Here is a 22559-nt window from a genome sequence, read left to right as displayed (position 1 = left end):
CTGTGTCTAAGAACTGCAGATACACTGTTTCAGAGTGAATAAAGAAAGAAATTACAAAATGGTAACTAGTGTGTCTGGGATGTCATGGTTTGATAGAGAAGTGTCCCTGGTTAAACCATCTCAAACGGGAGAAGAGTAGTAAAGACGTGTCCTTTAGTGAAAAGGAACTGGGTGCTATAAAATAAAGTCTATCCCTGGTGATATGAGAGTTGGATGCCAAAATGCCATTTGACTTAAACTCTAAGCCTAATGAAGAGTTAGTGCAGTTAGATGGGGGATGTGGAGAGAATCAGAATGAATACTCAATTGCCCAGTGCACAGAAAGCGTGTCAGAAGAACAAAAGGTCAAGAGAGTGTACTGAGAGAGAAGGTGTGTGTATGTGTGTGAGAGGAGGCTGGTCAGTCTTCCCCTTGGAGGGGAACAATACATGAGACTGAGAATATTAGACGTCGAGTCTAATAATAAAGCAGGGAGGCCATTTAAAATGCCACATGAAGATGTGCTGATGGTGTGTAGTGTGGATAAAGAATCTCAATGAAAGCCCGGAGTCACAACTCTCCTGATACCAATGTCCAAAAATTGTGTTGCAGTTATAATTCCCCTTTTGTTTGTCTGTATTGTGCTGGCGTGAGTGGTAAAGCTGGCAGAATAATATTGAGGTAGGCCTCCAACAGAGGCAAATAAGATTGTATTAAGACCACTTTTAATAACAGCAGTGTTTCACAAGCAGGGACCTTCTTGGGTTGGTTTCTGACTTTGTGGACAACAGGAAGTGGCAGATGGGTTATTAATTCCAGAGTGGAGATTCCTTCAGGGATTCTGCCCACTGGCTCTCATCCCTGTCTGTGGCCGGAATCTCATGTTCAAATCACATAGCCTTCAAATGGTTTACATATGTCAAAAACTATGGCAACTTGTTCTCCACATAATTCACAGCAAAACCTTTCTGGCTTTGATCTAGAAACTGTGTGATGACTCTGTACCATCACACGATGACTAGGATGTTCTCATTTAGCAGTCCTTAAGAAAGAGATGATCTTTAATTCTGGCCTGATCTGTTTAATGTGATTAATCAGTTGGTGCATATCACTTGGACCATAAGGATTCCCATATACAGAATGCTTTACTATAATTATTAAGCACACCAAAAATACATTTTTGTTTTGGAGTAGGTTGTGTTAATTAGGGGATGGAGAGAGGGGGTGTACACATTAGGGTTGTCCACAAGCATTAAAATCATATTCAGCATTACAGTAAATGGTTTCACCACAGTACAGAGATGTACATTTACTTTGCAGGACACCTGTATTATAGCAAGGTTCTCTTTTCTGGCATTACAACAACTTTCTAGCAATATTCATTATTTTTATGCACTGACAAATTCAATACTTTCAATACATGTTACATCTTTTGTAGCTGCAGGGAGTCAAATGAAACTTCAAAGACCCTTTTCGGCGTTGTGCCCCATGATAAAGGTTTTTCTTTAATCATTGCCTTGTTCTCACTAGTTGCAACTTTGTTCTAGGAAGAACAGTATATAATTATGTCAGAACGCTACGTACGTGTTCATGTATCTAATTAATTAGTGACACATAGTGAGAGTCAAATGACAGACACCGTAGGTTGTCACTGTTTAAGACAAAGAACAAAGTCTTTTTTCCCAGAAGAGATCAGTTTCATCAAAATGCATTTCACAAAATCTACCCTTGCTTATAAGGAAATTGTGCTATTTAAAAAAAGAAGTGAACCACAGTGACATTCTGTCCCCTTTGCAGGTACCTCTCACCACATGTTGTCACCCGATTTGCTATTTTCATGAGCTGTAATATGAGTAAAAAATTACATGTATTTGAATGAAATATGGTACTTGATAATACTTGATATATCTAGCAAATTATCTAATATTAAACCTTGGCTAAATATCTGTGCACAGGAACAGCCTTTTCAATCTGAATAGATATTCTGTTTTCAGTAACTGATCTATATATACTGCCACACAAAGGTCTTAGTCATTTTGCATTTTTCTGCTCTTTTCACTCACACAGTTTTCTTCTTTATGCAGAAACAATTCTAAGAAACTGAAACTGTAGCCATTTCATTTTAACAAGTTTGAATCCTGACTGTTTATCAGGAGAAAAACCGCTTTATAAATCTGTAGAAAGGCATAAGTGATGTTAATAATGTGGAGCACCTAACAATGAGTAAATTAGACTTTTTTTGATAAATGTGAGGGATTTGCTGTAACAACCCTTCACGGGAGCTGCTCATGTGTAGTTTACCAGGAATTGTTGTGATCATGTTTGGAGATTCTGAATTATAGATTGCTAAAGGACAAGCCTGGTTTCCTCTTACCATTTATCACAGTCATTTGTTAGACGTAAACCAGCACATTTTCGCAATATGAAGAACTTCCAATTGAAAACAAAGTTGCAAGCAAACAAATTTTCTGTTTACAAACAGGCTTGCTTTCATTAAACTGAACAGAAAAGCCGCACAGACTCAACTTGAGCATTCTCATAGTCACCTGAAATTGCTCGTGCAGCTATGAAAAAGATCATTGCAAACAAATTCAAAATCTCTGAGCAGTTTACTACTGATGGACTGTTACTGGGGTTTGGGGAGTTCGATTTGACCGGAGTTGCCTCATGCAGCTGTGACCCTTTTGTCTTGCTGGGTGTTTGTGAGATTGCAGTGCTCATGCGATCCCTACCTTGGACACTGTGAAGATTGCAGTGTGAAAAATGGAGGATGGCACAACAATATATGCCTTGAAGCAGACATGGTGCTGTCTTCACAACATTACATTTCCAAAGTAAAAAAAAAAAGATGACATTAAAAGCCTAACATATAAATGAACAGGAACAAGTAATAGGTTTATTCCATGCTGAAAAGAGAAGAAAGAAAACACAAAGAGAAGTTTTCTTTCTTCTCTTTCCAGCATGGACTAAACCTATTACTTATTCCTTTGCAGCCTACGCATGCTGACGCAGCTACCCATCTGAACTATATAAATGAACAGTTCCATTACAGGTCAGTGCTAAGGATTCTGCCCTTCAACCTCCACCAATAAAATGGGATCTGTGCAAAAATACTACAGGTTTATTAGCAGGATTAACTGTGAAAGTGGCTTTTCTCTTTTGTTCCTCAATCATACTTAAACCAAAACAAGTTAAGTTAATCCTCCACTTGGAAACCCTCCTGGAAACACTCCTGGATGAACTAAGCACACTTTTAAAATGAGTATTTCCTCTTCACAACATGACCAGAAACACAAAGGACATGGACAATCACTTTGGGGGTCATTTAGTTATCTTCCTTTTTTCTTTTACTTACATATAAATTCAGCAGATTTTTTTTACAATGCATATGATCTTTAGTGACTTCAGCCAAAAAAAGCAGACAGTCTGTGGTGAGACAAAAATAGGATATTCCATAGAGGCTCCTCACAAAAATTAAAATCTAAAACAGCACGCATGTTTTCAAATATCACAGTGAATAAACAATCCTTTAACTATTGTATGTTTCACTGCAGTTGTGGCTTCACGTACTGTACCAGGAACCCAGGAAGGAAAAGAGAAGGTCACGGCATTGTAATGCTAAAACAGACCAGCTCTAAAAGTGAGAAGAAAATTAAGAATTAATTGAAGGTGGAAAATATTAAATGAAAATGTGCATTTCATCACTGGAGATACGTTTTCCGCACACCTCGTTAAAGGCTTTAATTAGAGGCATGGGAGATGCAAAGTAGTCAAATTAGAAGGGAAAGGGAGAAGGAAATGGCATAAGGTAAATGGGGCATCAGAACCCAATTATCACCTGAAACAAGGCATAGTGTCAAATGCAGTCATAGAAGCTAAGTGCTGCCATCGGTTTGGAAAGTCTTTGTATACTTAGTCTCCCACTCTGCTCTCCTTCAGTACTTGTAGGACATTTTTGGTGATGAGGCCCTCTGGTGCTTGAAAAACCCTGCAAACCTGTTTGGTTATGTGACCGGTTGTGTGGCCGAACTTGCTCAGCTGCTGTGTGTTGTGCAGACCTGGGGCTGTGCTGGGATGTGCTGGGGAGATTGTAGGTCGAATCCTAGATGGGGATGTACCAGACCTATGTGTGCTCTCCATGCTCTCAGAACAACAATCCTAAAATACTGTAATAATACATCCCGCTGGTATACACTGCAGGATGTACAGCTGTGACAGAGTGTAAGTGAACTTGAAGAGGAGTGTATTCTCTTCTTGTTTCCTAAACTTCTGATTGGCTATCCATCTTTATTGAAAACTAGACTGGTTTCACAGAAAATGCTCCTCACTCTGCATTAAAGTTGCAAATAATTATTCAATGATGAGAATATAACTGGTATTTCCAATGTAGTTATAAAAAAACAAATCAGTGTAATAATAACCTCCGGTACCACAACACATTTCAGTTTTTCACAGAATTGAAAGTAAACTAACCCAGCAGAAGATGCTGGAAACTTAAAGCAGGCTCCAAAAACACTTCACAATTTAGTTCCTACCCAAGACACACAACCACTGGCCCACTGATGAGAGGAAGTGGGGTAGGGGAAATACTATTCACTGACTGAAGACTCTGCTTCATCTATTGTGTAGTCAGATTTTACCCATGAACTTGATAAAGATCATTGCAGTTATAAAAGTAATTCTTCTTGCCCCATGATCCATTTCATTAAAAACACATCTTTTTCACAATAATGGCTCTGCTCAGGAGCACTATAAATGAGATTTTCTGTGCGCTGCCAACATTTTGGACGAACAGCAAGAGTGCAAGCTTTGGAGAGGGAGTAGCAGCTAGAGATACAGTAGGAACTGGTCTGGTGTTTAGCTCCTTTTAGACAAGCTCCTTATCCAAGTCACACCAAACCAGGGGAAGGAAATAGTATATTTCTTGAGGTTTTCATGCATATAGAGATGAAAGTAAGTACTCTGCCCTTGGCATACCTCCTCTTACTGACAGAAATCAGCAGTCTCTCAGTTCTGCATTGGACTGCCAGACCCACTGTGTGATAAAGATCCAAAGCACAACCTTTTTTCACATGGAGTGTAGTTTGATTAAAAAACAAAAAACAAACCACGTCCCTTTAAACAATCTCCTCTTCAATACAGATTTCATAAGTAAGTGTCAGACCTGTGCCTCTTTTTATATTTTCTTACATTTCGATTATGATTATTATTCACAAGGCCATACACCATAGAAAGAAATACAGAGGATGTAGCTGTAGGCCCCACAGCAGCCACAGGGGGCCTTCACTTTGATGGAGGCCTGCACCATCATTAAGCAGAGAGAAGCAGGTCAGAACAGTGACTCAAGTTCCCTTTAAAGCAATCACATTCCCAGCCTCTGATCGAACAGAGAGAAACAAACATCAACTGCGAATGACAGGACTCACCATTTGCGTTCCAAAACTGCACCAAAAAGGTAAAAAAAAGAGGCTGAAATATATGACTTTAGGTTCAGGGAAAGCAGAAATTAATTACATAACCTATTACAGGCTGCTTCTAAAGTTCACTGTTCATGAAAAAATTAATATGTCCTACCTCTTCCTTTATGGGACCATAAAAATTATACTGTTGTACTTAAATTTTTTAATAAAGTGACACAGAACATTTATTAAGACTGGCATATGTTAATAATATCATGATCAGCACGGTGTCTTCAAACTCAAAGAAGGCTGTTTCGGAGGCTTAGCCAGTGCTGCACCTCAAAGGTCAATAATATTTTTATAATACTTCTCTAATGGTCTTTCGCTTCCTCTGGGACTACCTTTAAATCCCGCTCAGAGGGAGGACAGAGAATAAAATGGAAAAAAAAAGATTCAGCCTAAGATACAACCTGAGTGTTTTCAGCTCTATTCAGCAGATCCAAGAGACCCTTGGTTACTGGATGAATTTCGTCCAGCCACCCAGAGGCACCAAGGCTGGGAGGGATAATTATGAAAATGAAGACATGAGAGGAAATACTCTTGTATACCCTTAAGATGTTAATAATGCATGTTTCAGTAAGGCTTCAATTCATACTGGGCTGTAATGAAGTGCTTGAAACCATTATGGCCTTCTGTAGTTTCAATTACAATAAAGCAAAGTAGTGCCTTAGCTTCAAAGGAACAATTTAAATCTTCAAAGAAGAATAAAGTCAGTTTTACGGAGGACAAAATTAGCAGCAAATAATTAAAACAATCTTTAAATTTAACAATTACATTATTTTTCCTGGGATGTAAGAATCGCACATTAAATTTCAACATTTGCCCTTTTGTAGCAGAAACATAACATGCTCTTTCTGAAAGGGATTAAGTAATGATCTTTGGTTTCAGAGAGTAGTGTTTTTTCAATAAATCTATTGGTGGATTTTTTCTACCAAAATATTTTTTATTTGCTAAAGAAATGTAGATTCTAGTGCACATTTCACATTAGTAAGCTTGCAAATTCATTTTTATGTAACCAATAAAGGGCTAACATCTTTGAATCATTTATGCTTTTTTTAAAATTGATGTAGGGAACACTATATATATATAAGGTATATTGCTGTACTGTTTCTTTAGCACCTCTAAAAATGTTTCCTGTTTTTAACAGTGATTCTATCAATGTCCTTGAAAGGTCACCTTGGGGTTCAAAGAGCTGATGTCATGGTTTATTCCTTTAGTCTTGTACATCAGGCGCCAGTTCATCGCTAAACACCAATTAACTACCCTCGTCGTGGAGCTCCCTCCTGGTAACTAGTCACTTATACTCAAAAGCTCCCTTCACCATATCAAATATAAAGACTTATATCTGCTACAGTCTGCTCACCTAGCAAATGTCAACCTGGACTATACTAAAACATGCCAACACCTAAAAATAAAAACACAAACTTAAATAATTCCCCTTGGGTCAACAGCAGCCTCAAAAAATCAGTACTAAGCATTTTTTTTCAGATCAACCTGAAAAGGATATTTTCAAGTACTCCAAACTCTTTGCTTCTTGGGGTGTGTGTGTGTGTGGGGGGGGGGGTGGACTTGATATCTTTTCAGCTGCTGGTGTTGAACTGTTGTTGAACTGATCTGGAAGCTCCTGGGCTTCGGCATGCTCGGCTGTTGTACTGTTTATGATAATCTTATTCTTTGTGTATTCAGCCACTGTAACGTGTTCTCCTTCTGTTTGCTGTAGAGTGTGCCGGTGTTAGGCGGTGACAGCTGCTGTCTCTTTCTGTTGTTTTGCCAGGACCTCTTTGTCAAGAAGGCCTCTCTCCCACTGGGCTTTCTCCTACTTCTATACTTTAAATACACACACAAACAACACATTAGTCAGGGGTAATGCTGCTTAGAGGACTTGCCTGAAGTTACACTCTTTGAATAAGGATGGCTATGATGCAATATTATTCCTGTGTGCACTTTCTCTCCAGTGGCTCAAAGCTTCATGGTTCAAGGCTCAAGTGTTTTGCCTGCATAGAAAAAGAATACACTTCAAATTTAAGCATGGTAACTGTAGACAAAGAAACTCTGATTCTTTTTTTGGTTTCTGGACTAAAAAATCTGGGTCCTTTAGATAAATTAGTTGATCAAACGGTGTTCAGACTCCTTCCTGATTCTACTTCAAGCCATGGAAGGAAAACCAGGAGTCTCAAACAGTACATTAAAAAATCATAGGTAATCATTTTGTAAAACAACTACTGTATCTATATCTACAGTAAGTAATTTGCAAGTTAACTTGTATATTGTTGGGTCTTTCTGGAACACCTGGCTCCAGTTTCTAGGGACAAATTACAAGGAGAGTGACTTCATGCAGAAGGTGAAGCTGCTTTAATGATGTAACTAAGGTACCTTGGCTTAGCTTTTGAAAGGAAAGAAACATCAGATCCAGAAGGCAGTGGATGCAGGAAGCACTTAGCATTGGTGGCAAAATAGTGGTGGATTAGTTAGCCAGACCTCAGGAAAACAAATCTGTACATCTGATTTTTTTACTAGCTATTTAACAGCCAACAAGAAAAATGAGGTCAGTAGAATCTGCTTTGCATGAACAATGACAAAAAAGTAATAAATCAGTAACTATAATGCTGAACAGCAACGCCAAATGTGAACAGAGAAGCCTGCGTTTTGAAACAAAAACCTTAGATGTCAGTACACCAAAACTTGTTGGCTTTAGAGGCATTTTTTTAATAAGCCTGACTAATCAGTTTTAGAATGCTCTGTTACTAAAGCACTCTTTATAGCTCAATTGGCAAAGCTTTGCTGACAAATTCAACCCAGTGAACTTCTTTAGAATTAACAGTGAAACATGCTACATAGTACACAAGTGGCAACAAGAGGAAGGAAATTTTAAACCCGAGAACTGAACGCACTTCTTTAACCAAAGGGTTAAGGGAGTCTGGAACAAGCCACTAAGCCATGTTGTTTAAGCCAATACCCTCCATTCAAGAAACAGCTGGATGAGTTCTGTGGATCAATTAGCTACTAGTAATCAGATCATCTAAATAGGCTGAACGGCCTCTTGTTTGCAAACTTTATGTTCTTACATCTCTCTCCTCTTTAAACAAGCTACATAAACATTTTGTATGGGGAGGAGTGAAACACATAGCACTGGTTGGAATCACAAGGGAATATGTGTTAATGATGTCATGGACTTTAGAGGGAGCAAAGACCTTCAAACTGAGACGATGCAAGCCAAGGGGGTACAAGTCTCTGGGAGTCTCGAGTGTCATATCAGTCAAAAACAACATATTCTACAAGACTCATGCAAAAAATCTGTGTGAATTTGGGGCTTAATTCTCTTGGGACTTGGCTTGCCAAAATCAATTTTTCCTGATAGTGGAGTACCCTGAAATGATCTCTATGGCATTCCTGCAGATTCTGTAAACTTGTTTAGGAAGGTGAAAAAAGAAGAGGTAGAACTGAGAGTCTTGTATTTGACTCCTAGCTGAAGGCTACCAATCAGCCTTAAGAGAAGAATTCCCTGATTTAAATTGGGGTTTTACCCACATGCCTTGATTTCTGTCACTTTTATGTTTAAGAGGAATTACCCAGAGGTTGCTTGCAAAAAAAATCAAATTTAATCAAGCTAACTTAATCCTGCTTTCCGAGAAACATGGTTAAATTCTGCTCTGTCCCAGAAGTCATCATACCTTTGATTGCTCTGGTATTTCTAAATGAGAGAAGCACAGAGAGATCTGTGAAATATATTGAGAACATGAATACAATAAGGGCTCGGTTTGTAGTGTAATATATGAACTTATTACCATGTACTGTATAAGTATCAGGAACACAGATTTTGAATTTCACATTACCTGTAGCCGTTGTGTACAATGAATATATGCTTATACAACATGGGATTTCTAACTTGGCTGTCTGAGAACCTCAGTGTAGTGGACTTTCTAGGTAACCTCTGATTATCTACAGTATATTTAAGCAGGCGATTGGTTAAATTCTGTAACTTTGGAACAGAAATCTGAATACTCTTCGGTCCTCAGGGATAAGAGTTTCTATAGCTGAACAAATTGATTGCTCAATTCACTAACAATGTGCAAGTGCTCCCAATCAGGAAGGGGTGATTTGGAAATGACCAATGGTCATTCAGGATCATGGTTGCAGAACCCTGAGATACATGTAGAAAGTAGATCATATTTGAGGCCACCTGACCTCTATTTGTATCAGTATTCCTATATTCATTTACCACTGCGGCATCACTAAAGGTTTTAACTGGCAGCAGCCTTTCCCTGTCGCTCTCTGCTTTTATCCTGTAATGATCAGGTTCCACTTCTGGGTCTCCCAAGATCTGGGTCTGTTAAGGTCAAGCCAAGCAGAATGTCAAAGATGATGCTCTGCACTTAGGTTTTTTTTTTAATCCCTTCCCCTTTCTTATTTTCCTCCCCTGTGTCAGTGTCAGCGCTCTCTGTCTTTGACAGCACATGCACACACACAGAAAAAAAATGGATGTAACCAGCGATAAGACTTGCTCTAGGATCACGCGTGACCGAACTCAAATTAGGCGAGGAAAAAGGTTCAGTCCACCCTAGGGTTTTAAAACCATTGATCAGAGCGACTTTTAATACATTTCCAGCTTCTATGATCCAAATAAAGATTTTGGGACCTTTCTGTGAAACATATCTTTAGCATGTACAGTATATTGAATACATCACTTATTTTCCAAGATGACAAGCTTCTAAGCAGGAAACATAAAATTAGTATCCTGTAAATTTACAACGGCATGCAAATAATTTAAATGTACCATCAATTATTTAAATTGTATTATTACCCAAATTGTGTTTCCTGTGAATTTAAATAATTGATACACAGCATGGGAATCTAAAATCCTCAGCTACAGTGTATCTTGCATTATGCACACAACAGGAATAGTCTTTTGTTTACAGACTTAATTTTTTTTGGCTGTCTACTGTAGGTTCTCATGTTGAACGTAAAGACACTTGTATATACAGTACCTATTTACCTAAGAGTGGAATATATAATGTACTGTATGTATCACCAACACACAAATAAAGCAAGATAAAATGGCAGAATTCCTGTATAATATTTAACTAAATATATATGAACATCCATCGATTTTCTGATTGCTTTCTCCAACACAGGGCCGCACGTACAGTTAAAGTGAACATTTCCCTTTAAAAATTTACTTTACTAGGAAAAAATGGTGAATATGTAAGAAAACGTGGTTTTGAAATACACCAAGATGCATTTTTTATATCCCACGCATTATTGATAAAGCCATGTTGCTTAGCTGACAGTGCTCATATTGCATTTCAACCTCGTAGCTACCATTGTAATTTTGTAGAAGACACTTTCTTCCCTGAAAGTCTGTTGTAATAGCGAAATACAGAGCACAGTGTACAAGCTACATGGGAGTGCAAAAGGGGAAAAACAGCATTATATAAACAGCTCTTACTCTTGACAATAACATCTTTGGATTACTGCCTTAGGGTTACAGAAGTCACTGTGATTATGATATAGTGCCCGGAGCTAAAAGCTGAGGGCATTGTTGCACAACTGAGGTGCCTACTGTTACCCACAGGCAACAGTTTTGCTGCAACATTAAAGAAATACAGTCAGATTTAGTTTTTTTACCTCTGTGATTTTTTTTCTCTTCCATTAGATTTAATGCCAGAGCTCCACAGAGGAGAAAACAAAAGAAACCGAGTGGCTGGATAAAAAGGAGTACTGCAGGTGAAATTTTATTTTCACATATATTTGAAACAGTATGTTGTGTTTCTCAGTTAACTCGGGGAACGTTCATTGCTTGCAAAAGAGTCTGGTTTTGGGATGTCTCTGTGCTGAGGTATGGAGGTTTTTATTTTGCGTTCACACAAAACAAAAGACCACATGAAGCAACGAGTGAGAGTTTCTCACCTTCTTGGGCTCATGGACAAGTATCTGTGAAAAGCCAGTCACGTACAAAACCTTGAAAATTCAGCTGTCCACCAGGAGCAATGTCTCCTACTTACAATTGTAAAATGTAAACATGTTAATATTTAACAGTAAGTTACATAACAAAATATAGATTTATCCAAAGAATGAAGGGAATGTGTTCAATTGACAAGCAGAATTTGATGGACCACCAATGTTTTGATGTGTAACATAGAGGGATAGAGACAACTCCTCTGAATGGAACAGACTTACAGCTGAAGAGCTGACAATATGTTGGTGAAGATCTTCTCACACTCCTTCGCCTGTCTCAAGAAGCACAGTTAATACTTTTGAAGGATTTTGCCTATAAGTGATTTAAACTCTAGCGTTGGAATATTAGCATTTTAAACTCCCATTTGAAAAAATAATAACAGCGGAGCAAACTTTTCTCCTGCTGCCAAGCTTGGTAAATCAGCCCCGCAGTCTTTCATAAAGACACTCCTGCCTGTTGAACAATCACCTAATTATACGCTCCCTTGAAAGCCTGAAAGATTCCAGACTGTTGTGCATTGTCTAGCAGGCTTGCAATGCATTGAAACGAAAACATCACTGCCTTTTTTAAAATGAACGTAAACACCCTCTTATCTTTATTGAAACAGAGCTTGCTATTGTTATTTCGAGTGTTTCTTGCTTTTATCTTTTATGGTTATTTTTGTTTCACATTTTTAATGATACATGACACTGTCTCTGCCAAACCACTTTCCAAGACAGTGCTCTTATTTGCCCAGACCTGTCCTGGTGTCTCTGTCATCTGTCTGGCCAGTTTGAAAAAAAATGACCTCAAGCCAAATTATGACTATCTAGTTTTTCCACAATCCTGTGGCGAAATCATTAGCCTTTCTGCTTAGGTTGGGCCCTGCAAGATGCAGATGCCTCTGACAAGGCTGCTCATTTTAATATGGAAGAACTGTATAGTATTAAGTACAGGTTGAAAAAATATTTAAGTCAATACAATATTGTTGTTATTAAATCTCTGTTCCTTTTGTCACACCCCACACTCTCCCTCGCAAACCACCTTGCATTCCCACTGTTTCACAATCTCATTCCTAATTTAACCCATCACATTCCCACATGCACCAGATTCCACAAATTCTCACTCCCAGACCAATTATCCAACCATGTCCCTTTCCCTTCAGTATTTAAAGTTCCCTCACACACCAACCCATCCTCCCTATTGAGAAGCCTCCAGTAGAATTCTCATGTGTGTTTCTAAGCCTTTTGAATGATCTCCTGGTATCAAATCTTTGCTCCTACCTTTTTGACCACACCTTTTGGATTTTGTCTTTGGATTCTTTTGGATTTCCCTGGTTACCTGACTCATTGCCTCCCTAATTGGCCAAGCCCCTGTATTTTGTCTTTTGGATTGTGCCTGTTCTTTTGTGCATTCTGCGGGATTCACGGTTCCGCATAAGGATCCTCCTATTCTACCAATTGGTTTCCTGAAACCTTTTTTTTATGAAAACTTATTGACATAATTACAAAACACATTTATTGAATGATGAATTTAGTCACATGTCTGTGCCCAGAGAATTAAGTTTGCTGTGCAACAGTTCAAATGGTTATCACCGCACTAGTACAATGCTTTTAATGTCTCTCTAGCTAAATTATTGTATTGGTTGTTATATTTTGCCTAAATATATAACTTTATTTTAATTTCCAGCAATGTGACCACTCCTTACCATTACAGAGCCTTTTCTTTAAGTGCTACATGGGTCTATTGTATGCTGCAATAAAGTAATACATTTTTTATTCAAGGTACATTTTGGATTAAGACATTTGCCAAATTAATATCAGTTGTGGGAGTCTAGAACAAGCTGCCCAGACACACTGTTGAAGCCTTGGCTTCTTTCAACAAACAGCTGGATGAAATCCTCAGATCAATTACAGTAGCTACTGACAACACAAATGAGCTAGAAGGGCTTCCTCTTGTTTGTAGCCTTTCTTATGTCCTCACTAATATACTTTTTCTTTTTAGTTTAAATCAGTGTAAGGGAGACGTTGCCATGCACACTGAGCCGCATTTCACTTACAGGAAGAGTGCTGTCCAGGCCTGTGTCTATATTGTCACCAGGAGATGGGGTCTGTCAGACGTTGTAACTGGGAATCCTTGGACGGTGATTCACAATTCGCACCACCCTGCCAGGGCTTGGGAATTAGCTGGCCAGCACTCTCTCGGCTCACTGAGAGCTGTAGCATTCCTCCTGTTCCACTGAGAGCGGCGGCGTCTCCTGTAAGGAGCTGTGGAGCTCGTCGTGAATCCAAAGTCGATTGCATCGGAGAATCTTGACCACCAGCCCCTGTTCTGCCCCTCCAGGAGCTGTTGCCAACAGGAAGGGTGGCTATGAAATGGAAAATGAAACATAAATTGTGCAGAAGAAAGTGGTTTGCACACTAGACGAGATGTCAATCTAGCACTAAGCACAAATTCTTACACGGTGTTATTAGTATATTCTGACACATTACAATTTAAGTCTGGCAGAGACTGTTCAAGACCTGCAGCGGTTAAATGTTTTCTTATTTATCACCTGTGGTACTACTGGGAAAACTAAGGCACATACTGTATAGGTAAGCTCAAAACAGAGGTCACTGAAGAGCAATAATACAAACTCAGGTGTGTTGACTGAATCCTGTCAGTCTGGGATCTTAATATGCCCCCTCTAGTGCACTCTTGTTTGACAAGTAGATCCAAACCTCTCTAATAAGTTTGTAGAGTTTGTCATCCGAGAGGAAATGAACTTCAGTAGGGGGTAACTGAAACCATTTTCACTTGTTTTATCGGTAAAGCACTTTGGAAAGCTTTTGGGATGAAAGAGTTATTTAAATAAAGGATTTCACTAGTATTGTTATTGATGGTAGTGTTTTTAGCATTATTGTTGGCAGTAGCACCAGCATTTCATAATTTCAGAATAAGGGGAAATCTACATAAACTAAAAAGCCTCTATCTTTAAAGCTAATAATCATTACTTAAAATGAATTGATCAGTCAGAGCCCATTTCTTTAAACCATTTGAGGCCCATACACAATGTCATATTAAACAAAACAAGCCACTTTTTCAGCAGGGCAGTGATTCTACAAACAGCGAAAATCCCCTTGTCCCATGCAGTATTTGAAGTAAGGAAAACAGAGCCTAGAGTTGAGAGCTGAAAAGCTGTTGAGAATGCAGACATTGCAGTCGTAGATGTACCGCAGTTGTGCCATTCATGTTGGCGTACCCCTGCTGGATTGTCTGCAAGCATGTCAATACGGAAACTATGTGGGAGGGATTTGACAACTGAAAACAGGAGCCTGTTCTTTACACAAAGGGTTGTGAGAGTATGGAACAAGTGCACCAGCCATGTGGATGACGTTTATACGTTGGCTGCTGTCAAGAAAAGCCTGAATGAGATCCCAGGATCAATGGACCAATAACAAACAAACTGGGTAGCTGAAACGAATGACCTCCTCTTGTTTGCCTATAATGTGGAAAGCAGATAGCTGTAGAGTTCTAATCCTCCATGTGCTTCCTTTCCATGTTCTCAGTGCTGTTGTCTGCTTCTGGTTCCTTCTTCAACCTGAAAGAATCCCTGCTGAACCCAGGTCAGGAGTATCAATGGCCCAAGAGAGACATTTTAATAAGCAACAACACTGCAACAAACAGAACAAAAACAGAAGCAAGTAATAATAATAGAAAATTAAATGTATATACTGTAAATATATATAGTTATGCTCATCATGAATATCTTGGATACTCTGGGCAAAGATACAGCAGATATTCTCCAAAACAGAATATACAGGAGGCTTGTGAACCTTTACTTGATTTCTTAAAAGTCCTCAAACTCAGCTCGCATGCATTAGCCCGTGGAGGCTGGAACTGTCTGGGATCCGTGTGCCTCCTGTTACACTGACATTTCCAGAGTAGGATCCAGGGAGATACTTATTTGCCCAGCTTGTTATCTACTGACTGAGCCAAGGCCTGTGATGAGCAACTAGGTAGCTTCTGAGACCTGAAGATTTCAAGCTACTTTGCTCACACATGAGTTACCCCAGCAGAGTGGACTGGGCCTTGGGAAGAAAATGCACAGCTGAACCTAGTAGCCAATCTTATATATTTTTAAAAAACCTACAAGTATACATATTTTGTAAGTCAGAGACGTTTATTCTCGACCTTCCTATGTCCCAGCCCTCTTTGAACTCCAACCGGGGGGAAGCAGTGTCCCTCAGATAGAAGCATTGCAGGCGAACTGCATCAGGGAAGAGTCATTTGAAATACATTTATTCAAAAACCTGCGTGCTCTACGCCTGTGTGATGGGAGGCCTCTGCTATTATTGCCAAAGAAGTGTCACAATGTCAATGACAACTTAAGTGACTACAGGGGGGATATCTGACCCTGGCCAGAGCAGGGCTGTAATATTTCCCCAACTCTGACAGATGTCATATAGCTCCCTCCATGAGCTCCGTATGGTTCACACTCTCACCTTTTTCCATCCTGCGCCGTGAAGCCCTCCAACGTCTTTCATCAACAGATTTAGGAATGAATTTAGTCAATTTATTCCTGGCTGGTGTGCCTTCACTCAAGCAGCAGCATTTGGACTCAGGTCTCGTAAGCCTTTTGCTCCTTAAAAACACAAAGATGGAAATTAATTCATTTCCACCACATGATTGGGGGGGGGGGGGGGGAACATTTCCCTGCATTTACATATTAAATTATTTGTGTGAGCAAAACTCTGTGGGTTTTTTTTTGCATTTACACAGTTAAGGACACCAATTTATAACTGATCTGCCAGTGTGGCATCAGTATAGTATTGATATGTTTTTATTGTTGTTGTTTGTTGCTGAAAACCTTGGATTTTACAAGACTTAATGGAATATAGCTAGAGACATAAATATCAGTCCCCTGAATCTGTAAAGACAAAATCTTAATTACCACTTGCTCCAAGGATGAATGACTGTTGTGGTAAAGTTGGAAGAGGCATCATTGACAGATAAGTAGAGCTTAACAAGCACTATCTCTCCCTCCATCAATCTTCAGTATCTGCTTTATCCTTTGAGGGTGGCGATGAGCTGGAGCCTAATCCAGTAGGCACAGGGTTCAAGGAGCCCTGGGTAGTACAAGCCACTCCATCACAGACAAATGTTATCTATTAAACATAACAAATCAGGGAATAACCGGGCTACAAATGCAGGGTCCTAACATGGTACTTGGGCCACTTGTTTGTGAGTGACATCTTTTAATTTTGACATAGAATAGAGCCTTTTTAAACATGGTTCAGTGCACAAAATCTAAAAACATTCCACACACCAGTGTTTAAAAATACCACATTTAAATAGGACCGCTTAGGTATTCTAGTGATATAAGATTTCCTGGTCCTAGTTAAAATATACAGTCTTATAGTGTGAATAATGATATACATAGATATAAGGTAACATTCACAAATTTTGCAGAATAATCAGATAAGAAATGGTTTTGTTTCGTCTTGCATAAAGATCACCACCCTGAGCAATGCTATTCTGTAGGCTGCATTTATTTTAAAAAGGGTGGAATCGACAGGCCTACAGGTATAGTCACAGGTTCAAGGTTTCAAGTCCCTGTTTCTTTCAAATCATCACACTGTTAAACAACCCTCTTGGCAATCCAAATGAAGGCACACATATTGTACTCATTCAGCACAAACAGAAAGACTACAAAAATGGGAAGGCCCCTTTAATACTGAAAACACAAACAAATCCAACCCATTAATTATAAAAAAAGTATTTAGTTGCCTGGTTACTAGATTTTAGATTGTCTGAGTAATTGTTTTGAGTGTTCATCTGGAATAAAATCACTGTTTAAATAATTTATTGCTGCAGAAAAAAAGTCTTTGAATGTTTCATACAAACCTAAAAGTACATAAAACACAAAAAGTAAGTCTTTCTTTTTAACCTTTCAGTTCAAAATGATCTAATAATGAAAATACGAGAGTACACCCACTGGCTTTGTCTTCATTGGGTACAGATGTATGCTCCATCTACTGTATATACTGTATATAGATACATGTATTCAGCTGTGACAAACGAGAACATAACTACTTATCGAGAGAAGACTTTGAAAATGTAAACTTTATGCATTTATTTTAGATTTGCATAATTTCACATGGGATACCTCTAGTTCCTGCTGGTCTATGTAGATTTACCCTTTTGCCACAGCCTTTCTTTTTAACAAAAGCTTGGGAGGGATAAGAGCAACCACAAAAAACAGATCAAGCTTTCTTCAACCAATTGATTTAGCTGGAAAAATGTTATGAATAAGAGTGGGGGGTCCAGTTAAAAGCACAATGGCACAGTAGTGTGTGTAAAAAGTCACTTCTGCAACAGTCCCCTGGGCCACTGCATATTAATTGAAAGCAAAATAAATATGTTTCATCATTGTGTACGAGCGATATTTTCACAACATGCCCGGCTGTTATTTCCAGTATCTGTAATCCCAGTGAAATAATACCAAGGACACGCTGCATAGCAACTGCCCCCGGAGGGAGTGAACTGGATTAAAACTCTAATAGTCCCGGTAAAAATGCTTGTGAATATTTAGCCTTTTCAAAAATGTATTTTTGGATTCTCTGCAGTGACGTTCTCATTACTTCTTTGTTGAGGAATGAGTGTATCATAACGGGGCCTTTAGAAAATAAATGTTGAGAATGGTACTTTACTGCAGATGAATTCTAAATGCTGTTATTTAGAAATTCATGTTTTACTTTAAGTTATATGTGACGTGCAGTAGAAAATGCACTGTCCTAAGTACACAGTACTGTAGGGCACACACGATAATGGATTTGGAAAAGTATGTGTGTGGAAAATGAAAATCAGCAGTTTGAAAGTCATGTATTTAACGTGATGAACATTTTGCAGAGCCCTTTCTTGATTAAAGGGGGATCACAAAATGGTTCTGGCTTTATCGGGTTTTATCTCATGTATATAAATATATAACCCATTCCACCTCAAGCAGATTTGTATTTCTCTTGTAATTTGATTAACAGACATTTGAAAGTGTTCATGTGAGAACTCAGGTGCTTTGAGCATGGTGCTGGCACTAACAGCGTTTGGGGTTCTACCCCAGCTTGGTCCCTAGCCCTCTACCTGTCCCTCAGCAGAGTGGTTCTAGTGCTTCTCTCTCCCCTGCGGCCTGGACCAGATGTGCGAGCTATTCGTTGGAGTTAATCGGCCCCTTATCGATCCCCTGGGTTTCTTCTGCAAGTTTTAAAAATTCTCAGCTTTTACAGTCTGCATGTGCAATAAGGAATCCAACACAGACAACATCCAGCCTTTCATCCCAGAAGATAAGATCACTTTATTGGCCATACAATACAATTTCCTGCATTAGGAATTTGTCTTTTTTCACATACCCCCAGCTTGCTCTCTATGAGACACACAGGCAGGGAGAGAGAAGCTTGGGGTCAGAGCGCAGGGTGAGCCACTTATATGGCACCCCTGGAGCAGTTGGGGTTAAGGGCCTTGCTCAAGGGCCCAAGGGAGTAGGATTCCTCTGCCAGCCATGGGATTTGAACCAGCAACCTTCCAGCCACAGGCACAGATCCTTAGCCACATTGCCATTGCTCTTGCCCCAGAATGCTACTGTACATAAGAAACCTTCATTTTCCACTTTAGAACGAGACCATTCTCACAGCTCTGGTGTCAGTCAGTGTCTGTATATCTTGCTTGACCCTGTACTTGGATGATGTACTGATTGTAAGGGTTCAGTTGGTGTGGTAGGAGAATCTGTAAGTGCCAACGATGGAATGAAATAGGGGCCTTGTTTTCAGAAGGCCCACATTTCATTCCACATTCCTGTTCTCATGTGACAGGCAACTCCTGACTAATTAAATTTTGATCTCTCTTAATTCGCTGAAAGATTTCAATAGCTGAGACAGATTTGTTTCCTCTGGTGCGTTTTCACCTGGTGGGAGCATGTGAAATCTCTGTGAAAGCTTATTGAGAGGGTTTCTATTTCTTACACATTGACTCTGGTGCTGTGAAGACGAGGGCAAAATGGTACACTAGCCCAAGTTTTCCCTCAGTGTCTTCCTACTGTTTTTTCCCTTTCTACTCTAACTACCTCAGAAACATGCCAGAAAAGTAACAATGCAAAAAAACCTAATGGGATTATTTTTTTTAAACTGTCACATTTTTTTTTTGTAAATGTGCCACAGGTCAGTAAGGAAACTATCACCAAAATATAAACAGTTACCACTGCAGGAACAATTCCTAGAAGTGTTGTGTCATTACACTGTCGAGAGATTAGTATTTTGCTACTGGCTAGGATAAAAACAAGAGAACTCTCATTAACCCCTTTAACACAATAGTCTTTCTCTTTCAGGCTTGGACATAGTATTATATATTACGGACACTTTATTTTATAGTACAGCTGTTGCAATTCATAAAGATTCAAACTTTTAATGAAGAATTTTGCTCCAATTTGGTTCTTTGTATAATTTGTATAAACAAATCAATAATAAGTTGACCTATTTTCCATGTTTTATCATCCCACTTCGTATTTTCAGAATATTGTGTTCTAGGGTGCAATCTGAATGATGTATAAATATGCTAATGCGTCTGTCTTGGGAACCAGAAAGCAACATCACTTCTCTTCATGTCACTTCTGCTGATGTGCTGTGGCCTGTACTGTCTGAGTGACTGACGCTAAGAGCGCTACTGGTGCCCCACAGCAATCACATGGATGCTCCCACTCTTTTACAGATGTAAGTTAACACAGTATGCAAATCTAGTCTAAAGACAGACACAAATGCACTGATTGGGTCCGGGAACACAATATCTTGCAAAAAAAAGACAAAAGAAATCAAGGGAGCAGAGTCACGAGTAATGATATATAATTATTTGAAGTGTGCGTGAATGGGATAATGCAAAAAAAAATACCAGCGAAAAGACTTTTATTCAGGTACAGTGTCATGCCCCTGCCACACCAGTCAAAGTTCTTAAAAAATGCAGTGCTCTGAAAACTTTGTCATGCCTTAACACATTCAATAAGGAGGGTTTGTTTCGGGCTGATACATCAGTGTTTCTTTTTCTAAGCATGTTGTGAAATGAATTGTTTTTTGCTAAAACCAGTGGTATAACCATTTACCCACCCATAGCTGGTGCTTAACAGGATGAAGAAAGAAAGGACAGCAGATTTTTCAGGGCATGAAGGTGTTTAACCCTGGGTAATGTCTGCAGCTCTGCCTTTCCTAACCCTAATCCTAACTGTGACCCTAACCCTAATCACCAGTTCCAACCCTAACCCTAACACCAAGCCAATCTCACTCAAAGAAGCATACAGCAACACGACGAGACCATAAAGAGACATTTCATTACACAAAGGTTTGTGGGAGAATGGAACAAGCTGCCTGGCCATGTTTTTTATAGCTAATACCCTGGATTCTTTCAAGAAAAGATGAAAATCTCTTCCACCTAATCTTGTCATTTTGCTTTTGATGCAATCAGAATGGGAATATACAACCTAATTTGGAATATTGAAACACTTCCTGTATTAAATTACATGTACCTTCTAGAATATAATGCACCATAACATTCCCAACACACTACAGAGTCTCGTTAGATACATTCATCTCTGTCTGCGCTTTTTCCACAGAAGAAAGTAACACATTGAAGTGGCAAGATGTGCTGCTAATTAAGGAGTCCAAGCATTTTTCTTCTAAAAAAAAACTATTCATTTTGGTCCTGAAACACAGGGAGTCTGTTTTTTATTTCATAAAAGAAAATTATATCAACTTAGTTTGGCAGAAAAGTATGTTATAACCCATAGTGTGAACAAGTGTTACCTACTGTAAGTGTTATTTTCTTAAAATCTAAAAGAGTATATAGTCCAAAAAAGAGCTATTTATTTGTATTTATTACACAGTCAACTTTAAAAATTCTACAATGACACATCTTTTAAATACTGTTTCTGTGTCAGATTTACTGACATTCATGTAGGAACAGGCAGAAAGTGGGTGCACTTGATCTTTTTGGGAAAAAAACTTTAAATTTCTACCTTAGTTGATTTCTGCAGATTCCTTCTTCATTCTTCATTTATGCAGGTTCTCAGGTTTTCTCTCTGTCTTCTGTGAGAGGGCATGTCTGTACATTCTCTGCTATCTAAAGCTGCCACACACACCTTAGGCTTGTGGTTTCCTCCTCTGTGTTTCACAGTGGACTGCTGAGCCCAGAGTCTCCTCTTCTCATCCTTCTGATGGTTTCCTCCACACCACTGTTCTCCTATCTTAACAGCCCCAAAAAATAAAAGAATGGACTTATGTCACCAAAGGAAATCACAAACATACAGCTGTGGATGGAACACAGTTAATCTTCTTGACGGATGTAGACAACCAAATTTCAGTCTCTTTCTACAACTGTATATGTGCCAAAATTTAACATTATATTCTTCAGTCAGCTCATGTACTGTACACATTAATGGTTAGAGCTTGTTTGGACTGAAATCAATGAATAAAATACTGTATGTGTAAAAAGTAAAGCTGTTGTCATACCACATCAAAACACATTATTTCACAATAAACTAAGTACGATACCTCTTTTATTTTACAGATTTGTTTCAGCAAAATTGTATTAGACTGAGGATATGAGCTCTGACCATTGCTGTGTCACAGAGCTTCAAGTACTGTACAAGCACAGTGTGCTTGAGCATGCAAGAGTGAGTCGAATCACTTATCTCCAGGAAGATGTATGGATACTTCAGAATCATATACTTCAAAAAACACAGTCATTCTGTGTAGAACCCATCAATCAAGCTAACAGGACTATTTCCAGTCACAGGCAGATAAATATTATAATTTTACCATTACAGCTGCTTTGAAGAAACTCAGAGGACTCCTTTCAAAGATTTTGGAATTTTAGATAAACTTTTATATTTTTGACAGAGAAAAAAAACACATTTATGTGTTTGTATACGTACACGTGTATTGTATTTGAATATATATATTATTCAGTTGCTTTTCAGAGAGAGCAGAAAAATTCTGAGGGGGAGTTCAGACACCTTCAAGAAAGAAATGAGTGATGTTTTGGTTGTAATTAAGAACTATGAATGTTTTCCAAACAGTTTGGAGGTTATTTTAGCCATTGGTGGCAAGCCTCCTGAGAGAAATTTGGTGAAACACTCACCCCTCCCTCCACAACCCTAACCCTTTTTTCTA

At 38.8% G+C, this 22559-nt stretch overlaps 1 long non-coding RNA gene across 5 annotated transcripts in view; it reads right to left on the bottom strand.

Annotated features, from left to right (window-relative positions):
- The window catches only part of LOC148651235 (uncharacterized), a 29198-nt gene extending 7566 nt beyond the window's left edge, over positions 1–21632 (bottom strand). For 2 of the 5 annotated variants that reach the window (XR_015925697.1, XR_015925700.1), the window contains exons 1-4: positions 21404–21626; positions 16307–16520; positions 15858–15997; positions 13433–13741 (exon numbers count right to left, since the gene is read on the bottom strand). This is a non-coding gene — a long non-coding RNA (uncharacterized LOC148651235). Of the gene's footprint in view, positions 1–13432; positions 13742–15857; positions 15998–16306; positions 16521–21403 lie in introns of all 5 variants that reach the window. The other 3 variants (XR_015925699.1, XR_015925701.1, XR_015925698.1) reach the window with 3 other exon arrangements.
- Between the last annotated feature and the right edge of the window lie 927 nt (positions 21633–22559).

The sequence above is a fragment of the Lepisosteus platostomus genome, chromosome 12 (genome assembly GCF_059453375.1).
Source record: "Lepisosteus platostomus isolate fLepPlt1 chromosome 12, fLepPlt1.hap1, whole genome shotgun sequence".
In the NCBI taxonomy this organism is placed as follows: domain Eukaryota; kingdom Metazoa; phylum Chordata; class Actinopteri; order Semionotiformes; family Lepisosteidae; genus Lepisosteus; species Lepisosteus platostomus.
Note: the sequence above shows the minus strand (reverse complement) of the source record. Positions and strands in the feature narration are given on the sequence as shown.